Genomic DNA, 23,955 nt, shown 5'->3' with positions numbered 1-23,955 from the left:
CCATTCCAATCCTGAGACAGTTCCTATAGCATGAGATGTGATATCTCACTGCTTATACCAAACCTGAGACCCTTCCTATAGCATGAGATGTGATATCCAACTCCTTCCCATTCCAATCCTGAGACCCTTCCTATAGCATGAGATGTGATATCTCAATGCTTCTAATACCAAACCTGAGACTCTTCCTATAACATGAGATGGGATATCCAACTCCTTCCCATTCCAATCTTGAGACCCTTCCGATAGCAGAGATGTGATATCTCAATGCTTATACCAAACCTGAGACCCTTCCTACGGCATGAGATGTCATATACAACTCCTTCCCATTCCAATCCTGAGACCCTTCCTATAGCATGAGATGTGATATCTCAATGCTTCTAATACCAAACCTGAGATCCTTCCGATAGCATGAGATGTGATATCTCAATGCTTCTAATACCAAACCTGAGATCCTTCCTATAACATGAGATGTGATATCCAAATCCTTCCCCTTCCAAACCTGAGACCCTCCCTTTAGCATGAGATGTGATATCCAACTCCTTCCCATTCCAATCCTGAGACCCTTCTGATAGCATGAGATGTGATATCTCAATGCCTCTAATACCAAACCTGAGATCCTACCTCTAACATGAAATGTGATATCCAACTCTTTCCCCTTCCAAACCTGAGAGCCTTCCTATAGCATGAGATGTGATATCCAAGTCCTTCCCATTCCAATCCTGAGACCCTTCCTATAACATGAGATGTGATATCCAACTCCTTCCCATTCCAACCTGAGACCCTTCCTATAGCATGAGATGGGATATCCAACTCCTTGGAATTCCAATCCTGATACCCTTCCGGTAGCATGAGATGTGATATCCCAATGCTTATACCAAACCTGAGACCCATACTATTGCATGAGATGTGATATCAAACTCCTTCCCATTCCAATCCTGAGACCCTTCCTATAGCTTGAGATGCGATATCCAACTCCTTCTCATTCCAGTTCTGAGACCCTTCCTATACCATGAGACTTGATATCTCAGTGCTTCTAATACCAAACCTGAGACCCGTCCTATAACATGAGATGTGATATCCAAATCCTTCCCCTTCCAAACCTTAGACCCTTCCTTTATCATGAGATGTGATATCCAACTCCTTCCCATTCCAATCCTGAGACCCTTCCGATATCATGAGATGTGATATCTCAATGCTTCTAATATCAAACTTGAGACCCTCCCTATAGCATGAGATGTGATATCCAAGTCCTTCCCATTCCAATCCTGAGACCCTTCCTATAGCATGAGATGTGATATCTCAATGCTTATACCAAACCTGAGATCCTTCCTATAGCATGAGATGTGATATCCTACTCCTTCCCATTCCAATCCTGAGACCCTTCCTATAGCATGAGATGTGATATCTCAATGCTTCTAATATCAAACTTGAGACCCTCCCTATAGCATGAGATGTGATATCCAAGTCCTTCCCATTCCAATCCTGAGACACTTCCTATAGCATGAGATGTGATATCTCAATGCTTCTAATACCAAACCTGAGACTCTTCCTATAACATGAGATGGGATATCCAACTCCTTCCCATTCCAATCCTGAGACCCTTCCGATAGCAGAGATGTGATATCTCAAAGCTTATACCAAACCTGAGACCCTTCCTATGGCTTGAGATGTCATATACAACTCCTTCCCATTCCAATCCTGAGACCCTTCCGATAGCATGAGATGTGATATCTCAATGCTTATACCAAACCTGAGACCCTTCCTGTAGCATGAGATGTGATATCCAACTCCTTCCCATTCCAATCCTGAGACCCTTCCTATAGCATGAGATGTGATGTCTCAATGCTTCTAATACCAAACCTGAGATCCTTCGTTTAACATGAGATGTGATATCCAACTCCTTCCATTCCAATCCTGAGACCCTTCCTATAGCATGAGATGTGATATCTCAATGCTTATACCAAACCTGAGACCCTTCCTATAGCATGAGATGTGATATCCAACTCCTTCCCATTCCAATCCTGAGACCCTTCCTATAGCATGAGATGTGATATCTCAATGCCTCTAATACCAAACCTGAGATCCTTCCTCTAACATGAAATGTGATATCCAACTCCTTCCCTTTCCAAACCTGAGAGCCTATCCATAGCATGAGATGTGATATCCAAGTCCTTCCCATTCCAATCCGTAGACCCTTCCTACAGCATGCAACATGATATCTCAATGATTCTAATAACAATCCTGAGACCCGTCCTATAACATGAGATGGGATATCCAACTCCTTCCCATCCCAATCCTGAGACACTTCCGATTGCAGAGATGTGATATCTCAATGCTTATACCAAACCTGAGACTCTTCCTATAACATGAGATGTGATATCTGTTAGGAAAGATTTAATAATTGTAGGTAATTTTCCTTCCATGTGGCAACCCCTAAACTTTTTGCTGTTGTTTTTCACCTTGTTCTCGACTTTGCCAGAGAAGTGCAGCCTTCTGCCGCACTCCTCTGGGCTTTCGCTCCTTTCTTACGGGGAAACTGACATGCCCTTAAGACAGTCAGTACCGGGAAACGCTGTTTTCCGTAGTTTCTTTTATCATGTTGCGGCTTTCGTGCAACATGACACAAGAGGGCACTGTAAGCTAAGTTGCTGCTCTCTTGGGATTCTAGCCTTCTACAGGCCCTAGATACTCTTTCAGGATTGTAACTGATCGGTGCAAGTGATTCACGGACGGGAATGGTGGCAGCGATCGTTTCTTGTGTTTTGAGCTCCTTTTGGCGTTCTAAGCACGTTTCTCACACTTAACCCAAAATGGTGGCCTGGCTCCCAAAATGGCCAGACCACGAGGCTCCTTTGTCCTGTCCACTGACCGTCTTGCTCCCTTCATCTTCCCCAGGTCGAGCCGACCCGGGGCCTTCCTTATTTGGGCATGTACTTTCCCGCGAAACACGGATGCTTTCGCGGGCTTCTACATGTCTTGTGTGTGCCTCCAGTATGTGGGCTCGGATGTCTGGTCCCGTGTGAATGCCTGGGACCACCGTGGTCCGTGATAGGTCCACGAATGGTGTGAGTGTTGATGAGCGGATCTCCCATTGGGTCCCCACCGTTTTGGCGCGAAGGGAACCGTGGATAAGAGGGGGCTGGAAACACCACTACCATGTCGATCTCCTGAGTTCTCACGAACGAAGGAATACAGGAGCCAAGTATCCTGCAACCAAGAGGCTGAACCGAGGAATCGCTGGTGACCCGCTGAAGGACTGCTCCTCTGCACTGCTGTCGCCTTGTGAAACCCTTTTCACCTTTGATCGAACCAGAAGGCCTGTACTAGTACTTCGACCCTTGGAATAGCGGGGACAGCTATTCTCGGCATCTTCACCATCTCCTGCTAGTAAGCCTTCGGAAGCGTCTCTGAGCCATCCAGCAGACTGACCAGCCTACACAGGAGTCTTGCTCTGTAACCGCCACCAGGTTGTATAGTATATCGAGTCCTTTTCACTCTCACACGATTCGTACACTTGGCGTTCCCAGGTCTGAAGTGAGTAGTGTACATTTGGCTCAGATACACACGGCCGCTCCGTTGCCCTGCTGTGGTAACAAACTGTGTGGGTTCCTTCGTTTGGGACGTCTTTTACTCAACTCTGCTGCTGCAGACTCAACACGACGACGAGACGTCCCCTGCTCTTCTGAACCTGCCAGCGACTGAAACTGACGCGGAGAAGCCTGGGTCTGCTTGCATCGGGGTCCGGTGAGTAGCATAGCTAGGAACTGGTCGCCCTCCTGCAGGAGCCCATAGCTTTTCCCCGCTGTGTCAAAACAGCACGCCTTTCCGTACTCGCGCTCTGCTTCTGCCCACAGTGGAGGCTGCGCTTGAGTCGCGGAACACTGTTGTTCTTCGTTTGTGCACTAAACTGAACTGCCTGATCTCCCTCGAAGAGACTCCCCTTTTGCCCGTTGGCACCAGCGTGTGCAGGTACTTTTGAGCACAAGGCTCCACTCTTCGTAGGGCTCGGACTTCCTTTTAGTTAGGTGCCTCTGAAGGCGGACTGGGTCCAAGCATTATTTCGCACTGCCTGTTTTCCTTCCCTTTTAGGTGGACTACACATTTCGTGCATCTAACGCTTGAGACTTGTTTGTATTTGTATATATATTGTATTGGTATGGTATGTGTTGGTTTACTAGAGTTGTATTGTGATTTCTCGCTACGGTCATTGTTTTAAAGGCCTTGGAATAAATGTGTATATATTTTTAATATAGCACCTGTTTGGAGTAGTTTGTAAGTGTCCTTGCTTTGTGTGCTCATTGCGGGCTTTCAGTCACCCTCACCCCTCTTGAGACCTAGTCTTGACCGCCGCGATTGCTACCTTGATTGGTCTGGCTTGTCCAGAGGTTACCCTGTTCCAAGTAATTAGGTTGACCTTCTGAACTTCTGCGCCACCAGGACAGAGTTCAGAAATCCGTCTTAACAAATTGGTGTACAGCGGTGGGATACGACTGAAGGTATCCAGTGTTGCGCACGAACAAAGGCATTTCAAGTTATTCCTACCAGGACACGTAGTGAATTGTTGTAGTATAACTTTAAAAAGGCCATAGTCCTATCTAACAGTATGGAAACAAATACCTTGTTAACTTTAAATGCTTCCAAATCAGAAACATTGAAAAAAATGTGTGCAGAGAGAGGTGTTTCCTCTCAAGGCACGAAATTGGATATGATCCAAAGAATCGTGGCGTGGCAAGAAGTGCAGCTTGACGCTATAACTTCTGAGGACAGTGCGGAAGGAGGTGGGGCTGCTCTCACTGGTAGAACCGACGGTTCTGCCGTTGCACTGATCCACCGCGACCACGAGGACAGGGAGGATGAGATGTCTAATGTTTCCTCTGCCAGTGTTGATGGGGAGGCTATGCTTGAATTCAAGAAGCAAGAGCTGCGGTTTAGGCAGAAGGAGCTTGAATTCAGCATAGCCAAACTAAAAATCGAACAGTCAGAAAAACAGAAAGACAGGGATCACCAGTTGGAACTGGCCAAGCTTCAGGTTGCAAATGGGTCCAAGGGTCCTGGACATGGGTCTGGGGCCTCCTCTCATCCACGGTTTCCGAAAGATCTGGTCATTGTGTATGAGGAAAGGAATGACATTATGGACTGGATGAATGCGTTTGAGTATGCATGCGAAGTTCAACAAGTTGACAATGCTGATAAAATTGCCTGGTTACTCAGCAGACTGCCCCATTCTGGCTGTAGTGCCATTATGGAAATGTCGAAGGCTGAGCAAGCTGATTTCGCAATGTTAAAGCAAACTCTCATTTTAAAGTTTGGGAAGACTCCGGCCCAATATTTGAAACGATTCATAGAGTATAAGAAAAAGGAAGGTGGTACTTGGGTATCTTATGTCACTGAATCCTTGAAAAACTTAACTGGCTGGGTCGAAGGTTATAAGGTTTCTACCTTCGAAGGCATGATAAATCTTGTCATGCTGGAACACATTTTTGCATCTTCTTCCCCGGAGCTTAAGCAGCATTTGGCCGATTCGAAGGAGATAGATCCTAAGAAGCTGGCCATTGCAGCAGACTTATGGGTGTCACATCGAGTGTCCCATAAGGACAAAACTCATCCTGGTAAGCAGGAGGAAGGGAAAAAGTCCAAAGATAAGGAGGGTGGAGAATCTGATAAATCTTCTTCTCAAAAGGGCCACAAAAAGAAAAATAAGGGTAAGACACAAGAGAACTCACAGGGTAGTGGAGGTCAGCCTCCGAAACAGAACTCTGGTTACAATAAGCCTCCCTATGTAAACAGACCCAATGGATCTTGTTTTGCTTGTGGAGCAACTGACCACGTGAAGGGGGATCCCCGGTGTAAGGTTTGACCTTTGGGGGTCCACTCCGCTAATCTGGCCTTCTCCTCCTACGAGGAAGAAGAGATTACAGGAGCATCCTTCTCCTCAGACTCATTTCCCAGCGGGATAGAGGCTGAGGTAGTTTTAGTTTCCCTGGGTTCCTGGGAGCCTAAAGTCGCAGAGGCTTATGCTAGGATTATAGATAATACCAAGCACTACTTTAAAGACAGTGTGCTGATCAATGGAGTAGATACTCCAGCTCTTAGGGATAGTGGGTGCAGTCGAACTGTAGTGGATTCTACCTTGGTAGACTCAGAGGAAGTTGCCAGAGCTACTCTGATGCCCACTAAGTTGGCTGACGGCCCACTCCGTATGTTCCCAGTAATACCTGTAAATCTGAACTAAAAGACTTGTTAGTTGAAGGAGGTCCTGATAGGGACGAATTCAGTAAAGGCCAACGTGAGTGCCCATCTCTGGAAGGCCTAAGGAGACAGGCCTGCTCCCAGCTTGAGGGTGAACCTCCTGGGACGCATAGGATTTATTGGGAAGGTGGACTCCTGTATAGTGAGCCCACAGAGTCTACAGAAGGAGACCATAGGAGGTTGGTGGTTCCCCTTGCTGTTAGGCCCTTCCTCCTGCAGTTGGCGCATGAAGTGCTCCTTGCCGGTCACCTTGGTATTAAGAGGAGCAAGCAAAGGTTATCCATGCACTTCTACTGGCCCAAGATGGGGGTGCAAGTAGAAAGTCACTGCAGGAGTTGTGCCTCCTGCCAGTTATCTGGTAAGGTTGGCTCGACAATCCAAGCTCCGTTGGTACCGCTCCCAGTTGTGGGGGTACCATTTGAAAGGGTAGGGATCGAAATCGTTGGTCCCCTTGACCCGCAAACATCCTCGGGCAATAGGTTTATCCTGGTGCTGGTCGACCATGCAACCAGATATCCTGAGGCCATCCCATTGAAAACTGTAACTGCCAAGTCAGTTGCAAAAGCTTTACTTGGCATATTTACTAGGGTTGGCTTCCCTAAAGAAGTTGTGTCAGATCGTGGCAGCAACTTTATGTCGAAGTATATGCAGGCTATGTGGAAAGAATGTGGGGTCACCTACAAGTTCTCTTCTGCATACCACCCCCAGACCAATGGTCTGGTGGAACGTTTCAACAGAACGTTAAAAAGCATGATTGGGGCTCTGAAGAAGCTTCAGAGAAGACAATGGGATCTTCTTTTACCATGCTTACTGTTTGCCTACCGAGAGGTACCACAGGAGGGTGTTGGCTTCAGCCCCTTCAAACTTCTGTTTGGTCATCCTGTACGGGGACCCTTAGCCATAGTCAAAGAGGGATGGGAGATGCCCACTCCCCCTGTTACTACCAACGTAGTTGATTATGTGCTAGGGCTCAGAAAACGGATGGTACTTCTGATGGGCTTGGCTAGTGATAAATTGAAGGCAGGACAAGCACTGGTGAAACATTGGTACGACCAGAAAGCTTCCCTCATCAACTTTACACCTGGTCAGCAAGTCCTGATCATGAATCCCATAAGGCCTTGAGCTTTACAGGACAAATGGTCAGGCCCTTACATAGTGGTGGAGCCCCTGGGTGAGGTTAACTATTTAGTGGACCTTGGAAGGCCTGGACAGGCTCCAAAAGTGTTTCACGTGAATAGGCTGAAGGCTTTCGTCCCAAGAGTCGAAATCGCAGCACTGTTACTGGCTTCAGATGTTGAGGAAGAGGAGTCTGAACCTCTCCCCCACCTGTTCCAAAGCGGTCCTTCAGATAGCTCCTTTGAGGGTGTCTGAGGGGCCCCTCACCTGACTTCTGATCAGCAGGCTGAGGTGAAAAGTTTGCTTAGGCAGTTTTCCCCCCTGTTTTCACAGTCGCCTGGTTTGACACCTTGGTGCAAACATAACATAGACACAGGAGACAGTGTACCTACCAAAAGTAGGGGATACAGGATGTCAGACAAAGTACGGTCTTATATTAAGACCGAGGTCAACAAGATGTTAGACCTTGGGGTGATTGAACCCTCTAGTAGTCCTTGGTCCAGCCCTGTGGTTTTCGTTCCAAAGGCAGGCACTTCTGAATTGAGGTTCTGCGTGGATTACAGGGCTCTGAATGCTGTCACCAAGACAGATGCACACCCCTTGCCTCGAACAGATGAGCTGGTGGATACTTTGGGTGCCTCCAAGTACCTCAGCACGTTTGACCTCACTGCTGGCTATTGGCAAATAGCTTTAGCAGAACATGCCAAGGAGAAGACAGCGTTTTCTACTCCAGACGGCCTTTACCAATTCCGGGTAATGCCGTTCGGGTTGAAGAATGCACCTGCCACTTTCCAGAGGCTTGTGCATCATGTTTTGAATGGGTTGGACGAATTCTGTCTTGCATATCTGGACAATATAGCAGTTTTCAGTGCCACCTGGGAAGACCATGTGAAACACCTCGGGATTGTGCTCCAGGCTCTTCAGAAAGCACACTTGACCATAAAGGCTAGTAAATGCCAGATTGGACAAGGCTCAGTGTTTTACCTTGGACATGAAGTAGGTGGAGGGAGGATACAGCCTCTACCCAGTAAAGTACAAGCAGTACAAGACTGGCCTACCCCCACTACACAAACCCAAGTGAGAGCCTTCTTAGGACTCACGGGGTATTACCGCAATTTTGTGGCAGACTATGGCACCATAGCTGCCCCTCTGACTGCCCTCACAACTCTGAAGAAACCCAAGAAGGTAACTTGGACCGACGAGTGTGAGAAGGCCTTCAATGGCTTAAAAGACTCCTTGTGCCAGGCCCCTGTCCTCAGGGCCCCTGATTATCAAAGACCTTTTATCGTGCAAACGGACGCCTCTGACACTGGGATAGGAGCTGTACTATCGCAAGTAGATGAGAAGGGTAAGGAACACCCTATTGGTTTTATTAGTCGCCAGTTTAAGGACAGAGAGCTCAGATGGTCCACGGTAGAGAAAGAATGATTCTCTGTTGTGTGGGCCCTAAGGAAGCTGAGGCCCTACCTCTATGGGACCCACTTCACTGTGCAAACTGACCATAAGCCCTTAAAGTGGCTAATAAACATGAAGGGGGAGAATCCAAAGTTGCTTAGGTGGTCCATAAGTCTACAAGGCTTCGACTTCACTATTGAGCATAGGCCAGGTGTCCAACATAGCAATGCTGATGGGTTGTGCAGAATGTTTAACCAACCTGAACAAGAGACTCATCCAGGGGTGGATTAGTTCCCCCTGTCCATAGTCTGGGAGGGGCGAGTGTTAGGAAAGATTTCGTAATTGTAGGTAATTTTCCTTCCATGTGGCAACCCCTAAACTTTTTGCTGTTGTTTTTCACCTTGTTCTCGACTTTGCCAGAGAAGTGCAGCCTTCTGCCACACTCCTCTGGGCTTTCGCTCCTTTCTTACGGGGAAACTGTCATGCCCTTAAGACAGTCAGTACCAGGAAACGCTCGTTTCCGTAGTTTCTTTTATCATGTTGCGGCTTTCGTGCAACATGACACAAAAGGGCACTGTAAGATAAGTTACTACTCTCTTGGGTCTCTAGCCTTCTACAGGCCCTAGATACTCTTCCAGGATTGTAACTGATCGGTGCAAGTGATTCACGGACGGGAATGGTGGCAGCGATCGTTTATTGTGTTTTGAGCTCCTTTTGGCGTTCTAAGTGCGTTTCTCGCGCTTAACCCAAAATGGTGGCCTAGAGCCCAAAATGGCCAGACCACGAGGCTCCTTTGTCCTGTCCGCTGACCATCTTGCTCCCTTCACCTTCCCCAGGTCGAGCCGACCTGGGGCCTTCCTTATTTGGGCATGTACTTTCCCGCGAAACACAGATGCTTTCGCGGGCTTCTACATGTCTTGTGTGTGCCTCCAGGATGTGGGCTGGGATGTCTGGTCCCAATACACATCCTGGGTGCCAGAGCTTCTAGGGTGGTGTGAATGCCTGGGACCACCGTGGTCCGTGATAGGTCCACGAATGGTGTGAGTGTTGATGAGCGGATCTCCCATTGGTCCCCTCCGTTTTGGCGCGAAGGGAACCGTGGATAAGAGGGGGCTGGAAACACCACTACCATGTCGATCTCCTGAGTTCTCACGAACGAAGGAATACAGGAGCCAAGTATCCTGCAACCAAGAGGCTGAACCGAGGAATCGCTGGTGACCCGCTGAAGGACTGCTCCTCTGCACTGCTGTCGCCTTGTGAAACCCTTTTCACCTTTGATCGAACCAGAAGGCCTGTACTGGTACTTCGACCCTTGGAATAGCGGGGACAGCTATTCTCGGCATCTTCACCATCTCCTGCTAGTAAGCCTTTGGAAGCGTCTCTGGGCCATCCAGCAGACTGACCAGCCTACACAGGAGTCTTGCTCTGTAACCGCCGCCAGGTTGTGTAGTATATCGAGTCCTTGTCACTCTCACATGATTCGTACACTTGGCGTTCCCAGGTCGGAAGTGAGTAGTGTACATTTGGCTCAGATACACACCGCCGCTCCGTTGCCCTGCTGTGGTAACAAACTGTGCGGGTTCCTTCGTTTGGGACGTCTTTTACTCGACTCTGCTGCTGCAGACTCAACACGACGACGAGACATTGAGATATCACATCTCATGCTATAGGAAGGGTCTCAGGATTGGAATGGGAAGGACTTGGATATCACATCTCATGCTATAGGCAGGGTCTCAGGTTTGGAAAGGGAAGGAGTTGGATATCACATTTCATTTTAGAGGTAGGATCTCAGGTTTGGTATTAGAGGCATTGAGATATCACATCTCATGCTATCAGAAGGGTCTCAGGATTGGAATGGGAAGGAGTTGGATATCACATCTCATGTTATAGGAAGGATCTCAGGTTTGGTATTAGAAGCATTGAGATTTCACATCTCATGCTATCGGAAGTATCTCAGGTTTGGTATTAGAGGCATTGAGATATCACATCTCATGCTATCATAAGGGTCTCAGGATTGGAATGGGAAGGAGTTGGATATCACATCTCATGCTAAAGGGAGGGTCTCAGGTTTGGAAGGGGAAGGAATTGAATATCACATCACATGTTATAGGAAGGATCTCAGGTTTGGTATTAGAGGCATTGAGATATCACATCTCATGCTATCGGAAGGGTCTCAGGATTGGAATGGGAAGGAGTTGGATATCACATCTCATGCTATAGGAAGGGTCTCAGGTTTGGAACGGGAAGGAGTTGTATATCACATCTCATGTTATAGGAAGAGTCTCAGGTTTGGTATAAGCATTGAGATATCACATCTCTGCAATCGGAAGTGTCTCAGGATTGGAACGGGAAGGAGTTGGATATCCCATCTCATGTTATAGGACTGGTCTCAGGTTTGGTATTAGAAGCATTGAGATATCACATCGCATGCTGTAGGAAGGGTCTCAGGTTTGGAGTGGGAAGGAATTGGATATCACATCTCATGTCATAGGAAGGATCTCAGGTTTGGTATTAGAAGCATTGAGATATCACATCTCATGCTATAGGAATGGTCTCAGGATTGGAATGGGAAGGAGGTGGATATAACATTCTTTCTATGCGAAGGGTCTCATGTTTGGAATTGGAAGGAGTTGGATATCACTTCTCATGTTATAGGAAGGGTCTCAGGTTTGGTATAAGCATTGCGATATCACATCTCTGCTATCGGAAGTGTCTCAGGATTGGAATGGGAAGGAGTTGGATATCCAATTTCATGTTATAGAACGGGTCTCAGGTTTGTTATTAGAATCATTGAGATATCATATGGCATGCTATAGGAAGGGTCTAAGGATTGGAATGGGAAGGACTTGGATATCACATCTCATGCTATAGGTAGGCTCTCAGGTTTGGAAAGGGAAGGAGTTGGATATCACATTTCATGCTAGAGGTAGGATCTCAGGTTTGGTATTAGAGGCATTGAGATATCACATCTCATGCTATAGGAAGGGTCTCAGGATTGGAATGGGAAGGAGTTGGATATCACATCTCATGTTATAGGAAGGATCTCAGGTTTGGTATTAGAAGCATTGAGATATCACATCTCATGCTATCGGAAGTATCTCAGGTTTGGTATTAGAGGCATTGAGATATCACATCTCATGCTATCATAAGGGTCTCAGGATTGGAATGGGAAGGAGTTGGATATCACATCTAATGCTAAAGGGAGGGTCTCAGGTTTGGAAGGGGAAGGAATTGAATATCACATCACATGTTATAGGAAGGATCTCAGGTTTGGTATTAGAGGCATTGAGATATCACATCTCATGCTATCGGAAGGGTCTCAGGATTGGAATGGGAAGGAGTTGGATATCACATCTCATGCTATAGGAAGGGTCTCAGGTTTGGAACGGGAAGGAGTTGGATATCACATCTCATGTTATAGGAAGAGTCTCAGGTTTGGTATAAGCATTGAGATATCACATCTCTGAAATCGGAAGTGTCTCAGGATTGGAACGGGAAGGAGTTGGATATCCCATCTCATGTTATAGGACTGGTCTCAGGTTTGGTATTAGAAGCATTGAGATATCACATCGCATGCTGTAGGAAGGGTCTCAGGTTTGGAATGGGAAGGAATTGGATATCACATCTCATGTCATAGGAAGGATCTCAGGTTTGGTATTAGAAGCATTGAGATATCACATCTCATGCTATAGGAATCGTCTCAGGATTGGAATGGGAAGGAGTTGGATATTACATTCTTGCTATGGGAAGGGTCTCATGTTTGGAATTGGAAGGAGTTGGATATCACATATGCTATAGGAAGGGTCTCATGTTTGGAATGGGAAGGAGTTGGATATCACATCTCATGTTATAGGAAGGGTCTCAGGTTTGGTATAAACATTGAGATATCACATCTCTTCTGCTATCGGAAGTGTCTCAGGATTGGAATGGGAAGGAGTTGGATATCCCATCTCATGTTATAGGACGGGTCTCAGGTTTGTTATTAGAATCATTGAGATATCATATTGCATGCTATAGGAAGGGTCTAAGGATTGGAATGGGAAGGACTTGGATATCACATCTCATGCTATAGGTAGGCTCTCAGGTTTGGAAAGGGAAGGAGTTGGATATCACATTTCATGTTAGAGGAAGGATCTCAGGTTTGGTATTAGAGGCATTGAGATATCACATCTCATGCTATAGGAAGGGTCTCAGGATTGGAATGGGAAGGAGTTGGATATCACATCTCATGCTATAGGAAGGGTCTCAGGTTTGGTATAAGCATTGAGATATCACATCTCATGCTATAGGAAGGGTCTCAGGATTGGAATGGGAAGGATATGTATATGACATCTCATGACATAAGAAGGGTCTCAGGTTTGGTATAAGCATTGAGATATCACATCTCTGCTTTTGGAAGGGTCTCAGGATTGGAATGGGAAGGAGTTGGATATCCCATCTCATGTTATAGGAAGAGTTTCAGGTTTGGTATTAGAAGCATTGAGATATCACATCTCATGCTATAGGAAGTGTCTCAGGATTGGAATGGGAAGGAATTGGATATCACATCTCATGCTATAGGGAGGGTCTCAAGTTTGATATTAGAAGCATTGAGATATCACATCTCATGCTATAGGAAGGGTCTCAGGATTGGAATGGAAGGAGTTGGATATCACATCTCATGTTATAGGAAGGATCTCAGGTTTGTTACTAGAAGCATTGAGACATCACATCTCATGCTATAGGAAGGGACTCAGGATTGTAATGGGAAGGAGTTGGATATCACATCTCATGCTATATGAAGGGTCTCAGGTTTGGTATAAGCATTGAGATATCACATCTCATGCTATGGGAAGGGTCTCAGGATTGGAATGGGAAGGAGTTGTATATGACATCTCATGCCGTAGGAAGGGTCTCAGGTTTGGTATAAGCATTGAGATATCACATCTCTGCTATCAGAAGGGTCTCAGGATCTGAATGGGAAGGAGTTGGATATCCCATCTCATGTTATAGGACGGGTCTCAGGTTTGTTATTAGAATCATTGAGATATCATATTGCATGCTATAGGAAGGGACTAAGGATTGGAATGGGAAGGACTTGGATATCACATCTCATGCTATAGGAAGGGTCTCAGGTTTGGTATAAGCATTGAGATATCACATCTCATGCTATAGGAAGGGTCTCAGGATTGGAATGGGAAGGATATGTATATGACATCTCATGCCATAGGAAGGGTCTCAGGTTTGGTATAAGCATTGAGATATCACATCTCTGCTTTTGGAAGGGTCTCAGGATTGGAATGGGAAGGAGTTGGATATCCCATCTCATGTTATTGGAAGAGTCTCAGGTTTGGTATTAGAAGCATTGAGATATCACATCTCATGCTATAGGAAGTGTCTCAGGATTGGAATGGGAAGGACTTGGATATCACATCTCATGCTATAGGGAGGGTCTCAAGTTTGATATTAGAAGCATTGAGATATCCCATCTCATGCTATAGGAAGGGTCTCAGGATTGGAATGGAAGGAGTTGGATATCACATCTCATGTTATAGGAAGGATCTCAGGTTTGGTATTAGAAGCATTGAGACATCACATCTCATGCTATAGGAAGGGTCTCAGGATTGTAATGGGAAGGAGTTGGATTTCACATCTCATGCTATATGAAGAGTCTCAGGTTTGGTATAAGCATTGAGATATCACATCTCATGCTATAGGAAGGGTCTCAGGATTGCAATGGGAAGGAGTTGGATATCACATCTCATGCTATAGGAAGGGTCTCAGGTTTGGTATAAGCAGTGAGATATCACATCTCTACTATCGGAAGGGTCTCAGGATTGGAATGGGAAGGAGTTGGATATCCCATCTCATGTTATAGGAAGAGTCTCAGGTTTGGTATTAGAAGCATTGAGATATCTCATCTCATGCTATAGGAAGGGTCTCTGGATTGGAATGGGAAGGAGTTGGATATCACATCTCATGCTATAGGAAGGGTCTCAGGTTTGGTATAAGCAGTGAGATATCACATCTCATGCTATAGGAAGTGTCTCAGGATTGGAATGGGAAGAAGTTGGATATTACATCTCATGTTATAGGAAGGATCTCAGGTTTGGTATAAGCATTGAGATATCACATCTCTGTTATCGGAAGGGTCTCGGGATTGGAATGGGAAGGAGTTGGATATTCCCATCTCATGTTATAGGAAGGGTCTCAGGATTGGAATGGGAAGGACTTGGATATCACATCTCATGCTATAGGGAGGGTCTCAAGTTTGATATTAGAAGCATTGAGATATCACATCTCATGATATCGGAAGGGTCTCAGGATTGGAATGGGAAGGAGTTGGATATCACATCTCATGATAAAGGAAGGGTCTAAGGTTTGGAAGGGGCAGGATTTGGATATCACATCTCATGTTATAGGACGGGTCTCAGGTTTGGTATTAGAAGCATTGAGATATCAAGTCTCATGGTATAGGAAGGGTCTCAGAATTGGAATGGGAAGGAGTTGGATATCACATCTCAAGCTATAGGAAGGGTCTCAGGATTGGAATGGGAAGGAGTTTGATATCACATCTCATGCCATAGTATGGGTCTCAGGTTTGGTAGAAGCATTGGGATATCACATCTCATGCTATCGGAAGGGTATCAGGATTGGATTTGGAAGGAGTTGGATATCACATCTCATGTTATAGGAAGGGTCTCAGGTTTGGTATAAGCATTGAGATATCACATCTCTGCTATCGGAAGTGTCTCAGGATTGGAATGGGAAGGAGTTGGATATCCCATCTCATGTTATAGGACGGGTCTCAGGTTTGTTATTAGAATCATTGAGATATCATATTGCATGCTGTAGGAAGGGTCTAAGGATTGGAATGGGAAGGACTTGGATATCACATCTCAAGCTATAGGTAGGCTATCAGGTTTGGAAAGGGAAGGTGTTGGATATCACATTTCATGTTAGAGGAAGGATCTCAGGTTTGGTATTAGAGGCATTGAGATATCACATCTCATGCTATAGGAAGGGTCTCAGGATTGGAATGGGAAGGAGTTGGATATCACATCTCATGCTATAGGAAGGGTCTCAGGATTGGAATGGGAAGGATATGTATATGACATCTCATGCCATAGGAAGGGTCTCAGGTTTGGTATAAGCATTGAGATATCACATCTCTGCTTTTGGAAGGGTCTCAGGATTGGAATGGGAAGGAGTTGGATATCCCATCTCATGTTATAGGAAGAGTCTCAGGTTTGGTATTAGAAGCATTGAGATATCACATCTCATGCTATAGGAAGTGTCTCAGGATTGGAATGCGAAGGACTTGGATATCACATCTCATGCTATAGGGAGGGTCTCAAGTTTGATATTAGAAGCATTGAGATATCACATCTCATGCTATAGGAAGGGACTCAGGATTGGAATGGGAAGGAGTTGATATCACATCTCATGCTATAGGAAGGGTATCAGGTTTGGTATAAGCAGTGAGATATCACATCTCATGCTATAGGAAGTGTCTCAGGATTGGAATGGGAAGGAGTTGGATATCACACCTCATGTTATAGGAAGGATCTCAGGTTTGGTATAAGCATTGAGATATCACATCTCTGCTATCGGAAGGTCTCAGGATTGGAATGGGAAGGAGTTGGATATTCCCATCTCATTTTATAGGAAGGGTATATCAGGTCTTAGCATGAGATGTGATATCCAGCTCCTTCCATTCTAATCCTGAGACCCTTCCGATAGCATGAGATGTGATATCTCAATGCTTCTAATATCAATACTGAGACCCTCCCTATAGCATGAGATGTGATATCTAAGTCCTTCCCATTCCAATCCTGAGACCCTTCCGATAGCAGAGATGTGATATCTCAATGCTTATACCAAACCTGAGACCCTTCCTATAGCACGAGATGTGATATCCAACTCCTTCCCATTCCAATCCTGAGACCCTTCCTATAGCATGAGATGTGATATCTCAATGCTTCTACCAAAACTGAGACCCTTCCTTTAGCATGAGATGTGATATCCAACTCCTTCCCATTCCAATCCTGAGACCCTTCCTATAGCATGAGATGTGATATCTCAATGCTTCTAATACCAAACCTGAGATCCTTCCTATAACATGAGATGTGATATCCAACTCCTTCCCATTCAAATCCTGAGACCCTTCCTATAGCATGAGATGTGATATCTCAATGCTTCTAATACCAAACCTGAGATCCTTCCGATAGCATGAGATGTGATATCTCAATGCTTCTAATACCAAACCTGAGACCCTCCCTTTAGCATGAGATGTGATATCCAATTCCTTCCCATTCCAATCCTGATACCCTTCTGATAGCATGAGATGTGATATCTCAATGCCTCTAATACCAAACCTGAGATCCTACCTCTAACATGAAATGTGATATCCAACTCCTTCCCTTTCCAAACCTGAGAGCCTTCCTACAGCATGAGATGTGATATCCAAGTCCTTCACATTCCAATCCTGAGACCCTTCCTATAACATGAGATGTGATATCCAACTCCTTCCCATTCCAACCTGAGACCCTTCCTATAGCATGAGATGGGATATCCAACTCCTTCCAAATCTAATCCTGATATCCTTCTGATAGAATGAGATGTGATATCCCAATGCTTCTACAAAACCTGAGACCCATACCATGGCATGAGATGTGATATCAAACTCCCGTCCTATACCATGAGACTTGATATCTCAATGCTTCTAATACCAAACCTGAGACCAGTCCAATAACATGAGATGTGATATCCAAATCCTTCCCCTTCCAAACCTTAGACCCTTCCTTTATCATGAGATGTGATATCCAACTCCTTCCCATTCCACTCCTGAGACCCTTCCTATAGCATGAGATGTGATATCTCAATGCTTCTAATACCAAACCTGATACCCTTCCTATAACATGAGATGTGATATCCAAGACCTTCCCATTCCAATCCTGAGACCCTTCCTATAGCATGAGATGTCATATCTCAATGCTTCTAATACCAAACCTGAGACCCTTCCTATAACATGAATTGTGATATCCAAGTCCTTCCCATTCCAATCTTGAGACCTTTCCAATAGCAGAGATGTGATATCTCAATGCTTATACCAAACCTGAGATCCTTCCTATGACATGAGATGTGATATCTAAATCCTTCTCATTCCAAACCTGAGACCCTTCCTACAGCATGTGATGTGATATCTCAATGCTTCTAATATCAAAACTGAGACCCGTCCTATAACATGAGATGGGATATCCAACTCCTTCCCGTTCCAAACCTGATACCCTTCCTATAGCATGAGATGTGATATCCAATTCCTTCCCATCCCAATCCTGAGACACCTCCGATAGCAGAGATGTGAAATCTCAATGCTTATACCAAACCTGAGACTCTTACTATAACATGAGATGTGATATCTAACTCCTTCCCGTTCCAAACCTGAGACCCTTCCTATAGCATGAGATGCGATATCCAACTCCTTCCCATTCCAATCCTGAGACCCTTCCCATAGCATGAGATGTGATATCTCAATGCTTCTAATACCAAACCTGTGATCCTTCCTATAACAAGAGAGGTGATGTCCAAATCCTTCCCCTTCCAAATCTGAGACCCTCCCTTTAGCATGAGATGTGATATCTCAATGCCTCTAATACCAAACCTGAGATCCTTCCGATAGCATGAGATGTGATATCTCAATGCTTCTAATACCAAACCTGAGATCCTTCCTATAACATGAGATGTGATATCCAAATCCTTCCCCTTCCATTCCTGAGACCCTCCCTTTAGCATGAGATGTGATATCCAACTCCTTCCCATTCCAATCCTGAGACCCTTCTGATAGCATGAGATGTGATATCTCAATGCCTCTAATACCAAACCTGAGATCCTACATCTAACATGAAATGTGTTATCCAACTCCTTCCCTTTCCAAACGTGAGACCCTCCCTATAGAATGAGATGTGATATCCAAGTCCTTCCCATTCCAATCCTGAGACCCTTCCTATAGCATGAGATGTGATATCTCAATGCTTCTAATACCAAACCTGAGACCCTTCCTATAACGTAAGATGGGATATCCAACTCCTTCCCATTCCAATCCTGAGACCCTTCCGATAGCAGAGATGTGATATCTCAATGCTTATACCAAACCTGAGACCCTTCCTGTGGCATGAGATGTCATATACAACTCCTTCCCATTCCAATCCTGAGACCCTTCCTATAGCATGAGATGTGATATCTCAATACTTATACCAAACCTGAGACCCTTCCTATAGCATGAGATGAGATATCCAACTCCTTCCCATTCCAATCCTGAGACCCTTCCTATAACATGAGATGTTATGTCTCAATGCTTCTAATACCAAACCTGAGATCCTTCCTATGGCATGAGATGTCATATAAAACTCCTTCCCATTCCAATCCTGAGACCCTTCCCATAGCATGAGATGTGATATCGAACTCCTTCCCATTCCAATCCTGCGACCCTTCCTTTAGCATGAGATGTGATATCTCAATGCTTCTAATACCAAACCTGAGATCCTTCCGATAGCATGAGATGTGATATCTGAATGCTTCTAATACCAAACCTGAGATCATTCCTATAACACGAGATGTAATATCCAAATCCTTCCCCTTCCAAACCTGAGACCCTTCCTATAGCATGAGATGTGATATCCAACTCCTTCCCATTCCAATCCTGAGACCCTTCCTATAGCATGAGATGTGATGTCTCAATGCTTCTAATACCAAACCTGAGATCCTTCCTATAACATGAGATGTGATATCCAACTCTTTCCATTCCAATCCTGAGACCCTTCCTATAGCATGAGATGTTATATCTCAATACTTATACCAATCCTGAGACCCTTCCTATAGCATGAGATGTGATATCCAAATCCTTCCCATTCCAATCCTGAGACCCTTCCTATAGCATGAGATGTGATATCTCAATGCTTATACCAAACCTGAGACCCGTCCTATAGCTTGAGATGTGATATCCAACTCCTTCCCATTCCAATCCTGAGACCCTTCCTATAGCATGAGATGTGATATCTCAATGCTTATACCAAACCTGAGAGCCTACCTATAGCATGAGATGTGATATCCAACTCCTTCCCGTTCCAAACCTGAGACCCTTCCTATAGCATATGTGATATCCAACTCCTTCCCATTCCAAACATGAGACCCTTCCTATAGCAAGAATGTAATATCCAACTCCTACCCATTCCAATCCTGAGACCATTCCTATAGCATGAGATGTGATATCTCAATGCTTCTAATACCAAACCTGAGATACTTCCTATGACATGAGATGTGATATCCAATTCCTTCCCATTCCAAACCTGAGACCCTTCCTATAGCATGAGATGTGATATCTACTGCTTATACCAAACCTGAGACCCTTCCTATAGCATGAGATGTGATATCCAACTCCTTCCCATTCCAATCCTGAGACCCTTCCTAAAGCATGAGATGTGATATCTCAATGCTTCTAATATCAAACTTGAGACCCTCCCTATAGCATGAGATGTGATATCCAAGTCCTTCCCATTCCAATCCTGAGACACTTCCTATAGCATGATATGTGATATCCAATGCTTCTAATACCAAACCTGAGACTCTTCCTATAACATGAGATGGAATATCCAACTCCTTCCCATTCCAATCCTGAGACCCTTCCGATAGCAGAGATGTGATATCTCAATGCTTATACGAAACCTGAGACCCTTCCTACGGCATGAGATGTCATATACAACTCCTTCTCATTCCAATCCTGAGACCCTTCCTATAGCATGAGATGTGATATCTCAATGCTTATACCAAACCTGAGACCCTTCCTATAGCATGAGATGTGATATCCAACTCCTTCCCATTCCAATCCTGAGACCTTTCCTATAGCATGAGATGTGATGTCTCAATGCTTCTAATACCAAACCTGAGATCCTTCCTATAACATGAGATGTGATATCCAACTCCTTCCATTCCAATCCTGAGACCCTTCCTATAGCATGAGATGTTATATCTCAATATTTATACCAATCCTGAGACCCTTCCTATAGCATGAGATGTGATACCCAACTCCTTCCCATTCCAATCCTGAGACGCTTCCTATAGCATTAGATGTGATATCTTAATGCCTCTAATACAAAACCTGAGATCCTTCCTCTAACATGAAATGTGATATCCAACTCCTTCCCTTTCCAAATCTGAGAGCCTATCTATAGCATGAGATGTGATATCCAAGTCCTTCCCATTCCAATCCTTAGACCCTTCCTGCAGCGTGCAATATGATATCTCAATGATTCTAATAACAAACCTGAGACCCGTCCTATAACATGAGATGGGATATCCAACTCCTTCCCATTCCAATCCTGAGACACTTCTGATAGCAGTGATGTGATATCTCAATGCTTATACCAAACCTGAGACCCTTCCTATAACATGAGATCGGATATCCAACTCCTTCCCGTTCCAAACCTGAGACCCTTCTTATAGCATATGTGATATCCAACTCCTTCCCATTCCAAACATGAGACCCTTCCTATAGCAAGAATGTAATATCCAACTCCTTCCCATTCCAACCCTGAGACCATTCCTATAGCATGAGATGTGATATCTCAATGCTTCTAATACCAAACCTGAGATCCTTTCTATGACATGAGATGTGATATCCAATTCCTCCCCATTCCAAACCTGAGAACCTTCCTACAGCATGCGATGTGATATCTCAATGCTTCTAATACCAAACCTGAGACCAGTCCTATAACATGAGATTGGATATCCAACTCCTTCCCCTTCCAAACCTGAGACCCTTCCTATAGCATGAGATGTGATATCCAACTTCTTCCCATTCCAATCCTGAGACCCTTCCTATAACATGAGATGTGATGTCTCAATGCTTCTAATACCAAACCTGAGATCTTTCCTATAACATGAGATGTGATATCCAACTCCTTCCCATTCCAATCCTGAGACCCTTCCTATAGCATGAGATGTGATATCTCAATGCTTATACCAAACCTGAGACCTGTCCTATAGCTTGAGATGTGATATCCAACTCCTTCCCATTCCAATCCTGAGACCCTTCCTATAGCATGAGATGTGATATCTCAAGGCCTCTAATACCAAACCTGAGATCCTTCCTCTAACATGAAATGTGATATCCAACTCCTTCCCCTTCCAAACCTGAGAGCCTTCCTATAGCATGAGATATGATATCCAGGTCCTTCCCATTCCAATCCTGAGACCCTTCCTATAACATGAAATGTGATATCCAACTCCATCCCATTCCAACCTGAGACCTTTCCTATAGCATGAGATGGGATATCCAACTCCTTCCAAATCCAATACTGATACCATTCCGATAGCATGAGATGTGATATCCCAATGCTTCTACCAAATCTGAGACCCATACTATGGCATGAGATGTGATATCAAACTCCTTCCCATTCCAATCCTGAGACCCTTCCTATAGCTTGAGATGTGATATCCAACTTCTTCCCATTCCAATTCTGAGACCCTTCCTATACCATGAGACTTGATATCTCAATGCTTCTAATACCAAACCTGAGACCCGTCCTATAACATGAGATGTGATATCCAAATCCTTCCCCTTCCTAACCTTAGACCCTTCCTTTATCATGAGATGTGATATCCAACTCCTTCCCATTCCAATCCTGAGACCCTTCCTATAGCATGAGATGTGATATCTCAATGCTTCTAATACCAAACCTGAGACCCTTCCTATAACATGAGATGGGATATCCAACTCAGATGGGATATCCAACTCCTTCCCATTCCAATCCTGAGACCCTTCCTATAGCATGAGATGTGATATCTCAATGCTTATACCAAATCTGAGACCCTTCCTATAGCATGAGATGTGATATCCAACTCCTTCCCATTCCAATCCTGAGACCCTTCCTATAGCATGAGATGTGATGTCTCAATGCTTCCAATACCAAACCTGAGATCCTTCCTATAACATGAGATGTGATATCCAACTCCTTCCCATTCCAATCCTGAGACCCTTATGATAGCATGAGATGTGATATCTCAATGCCTCTTATACCAAACCTGAGATCCTTCAGATAGCATGAGATGTGATATCTCAATGCTTCTAATACCAAACCTGAGATCCTTTCTATAATATGAGATGTGATTTCCAAATCCTTCCCCTTCCAAACCCGAGACCCTCCCTTTAGCATGAGATGTGATATCCAACTCCTTCCCATTCCAATCCTGAGACCCTTCTGATAGCATGAGATGTGATATCTCAATGCCTCTAATACCAAACCTGAGATCCTACCTCTAACATGAAATGTGATATCCATCTCCTTCCCTTTCCAAACCTGAGACCCTGCCTATAGCATGATATGTGATATCCAAGTCCTTCCCATTCCAATCCTGAGACCCTTCCTATAGCATGTGATGTGATATCTCAATGCTTATACCAAGCCTGAGACCCTTCCTATGGCATGAGATGGCATATACAACTTCTTCCCATTCCAATCCTGAGACCCTTCCTATAGCATGAGATGTGATATCTCAATGCTTATACCAAACCTGAGACCCTTCCTATAGCTTGAGATGTGATATCCAACTCCTTCCCATTCCAATCCTGAGACCCTTCCTATAGCATGAGATGTGATATCTCAAGGCCTCTAATACCAAACCTGAGATCCTTCCTCTAACATGAAATGTGATATCCAACTCCTTCCCCTTCCAAACCTGAGAGCCTTCCTATAGCATGAGATATGATATCCAAGTCCTTCCCATTCCAATCCTGAGACCCTTCCTATAACATGAAATGTGATATCCAACTCCTTCCAATTCCAACCTGAGACCCTTCCTATAGCATGAGATGGGATATCCAACTCCTTCCAAATCCAATACTGATACCCTTCCGATAGCATGAGATGTGATATCCCAATGCTTCTACCAAACCTGAGACCCATACTATGGCATGAGATGTGATATCAAACTCCTTCCCATTCCAATCCTGAGACCCTTCTTATACCATGAGACTTGATATCTCAATGCTTCTAATACCAAACCTGAGACCCGTCCTATAACATGAGATGTGATATCCAAAACCTTCCCCTTCCAAACCTTAGACCCTTCCTTTATCATGAGATGTGATATCCAACTCCTTCCCATTCCAATCCTGAGACCCTTCCGATATCATGAGATGTGATATCTCAATGCTTG

Source organism: Ambystoma mexicanum, chromosome 12 (assembly GCF_040938575.1).
Source record: "Ambystoma mexicanum isolate Mex_15411 chromosome 12, UKY_AmexF1_1, whole genome shotgun sequence".
NCBI lineage: Eukaryota > Metazoa > Chordata > Amphibia > Caudata > Ambystomatidae > Ambystoma > Ambystoma mexicanum.
This window is presented reverse-complemented; position numbering follows the sequence as displayed.